Raw genomic sequence first — 1,597 nt, 5'->3', positions numbered from 1 at the left:
AAGCTTCCAAAGAGGCCTCCACCAACCAGATAGCTGCTAGATAATCTCCTCCCGCTCTCAGTGGAGGGGTTGGGCATGGTGGTGTGGTGTGTGGGTGCGGTAGGCGAGACGGATCATTGATCTCAGACATTCTCATCATAATCCTGGACTGGACTTCAAGTCTTGCCAGTAGCAAGTGTTCTTACTGTGAAAATAATTTGTATAATGCTCTCTAGATGCTTTCTACCCTCAACAGCTTGCAAAAGTTTTCATTCCCTCACATTTTGTCACGCTACAGCCACAGACTATTTTATTGGTCTCACTGTTGGTAATTGAGCAACAGTAAGTAGTGAGTAGGGAGGATTTCCCTGTATTTATCTTCATCCGTCTTCCCATTGACTCTCACCAGCTTTCCTGTTTCTGCTGAAGAAAATAACTCACACAGCATGATGCCACCACTACCATGTTTCACAGAGGGGATGGCGTGTCCAGGCCACCTTCTTCCACATGCTTGCTGTGTCCCTGTATGGTTTGTGGAAATAATGGCTTTTTATTCCTGCTCTTACATAGCGGCTGTACTTGTGGATGGTCCTGTCTACAGATTCTTCCACTTATTCTGTGGATCTCTGCAGCTCCTCCAGAGTTACCATCAACTCTTAGCTGCTTCTGTGATTAGTGGTCTCCTTTGTCTGGAATGTTAGTGTAGGAGGAGGGTCTAGAATTTTGCCATACTTGATTTCTCTTTATCTATGCTCAAAACTTTAAATATCACTTTGTCATCTAACTATGAGTGCTGTATGTGTTGGTTTCTGAAAAGACTGGACCACAGTTTGTATTGACCACCACAGATTTTCTGCTTACAATTTGAATATTCTTCCATCCATTTATTGTCTGTACCCACTGAACCTGCAGGGTGCTGGTGCTTATCTCCAGCAGTGATTGGGCGAGAGGCGGGTACACCCTGGACAGGTCACTAGTCAACCTATGGGTAACACAGAGACCCCAAAACACACATGCATACGTTGTTTCATTGCTATGGTTTGTCGTTTTTGATTTGTTTTCTCTTTCTGCAGGTGTAGAAACATACTACTATTTGGAAATGAGCTTAATTAGTACTGATTAATACCAAGGGGTGCTAAAATATCACACATTGCAATAGAAAAGTTAGTTGATGTTTTCCATTTTATAGCATTTCTTAATAAATGTTCTTAATAAATGTATATTTACATTCTAAATTTGTGAACAAAATTAATTTAATGTAAATATTTCAAAACAAACTTTTTTTTATATTTACCTATTTGTGTCTTTTGTAAAGCTGATGAATCAGTAGAAAATGAATCAGTTTTGCTTTTCAAATCTTCCATCTAATCTAAACTGGATAACATGTCACCCTGCAGCAGCCTGAATTTAGGTCCACTGCACCGTTGAGCTGCAGAGACAGTTACAGCTGTCAGCGAGTCAGGATAAACAATGAATCCAATCCTTGACTCCAGCCCTTGGTTTTCTTCCCTCTCTTTCTGCTGGGGTGATTACGCTCCCTTACTCCATCCCTGCTTGGACCCTTAAGACACACACACACACACATGCACACACACAAACTCCAAAACTCTCTCACGCA

Source organism: Xiphophorus couchianus, chromosome 12, assembly GCF_001444195.1.
Source record: "Xiphophorus couchianus chromosome 12, X_couchianus-1.0, whole genome shotgun sequence".
NCBI lineage: Eukaryota > Metazoa > Chordata > Actinopteri > Cyprinodontiformes > Poeciliidae > Xiphophorus > Xiphophorus couchianus.
The sequence above is the reverse complement of the archived record's forward strand: the minus strand, read 5'-3'. Positions refer to the sequence as shown.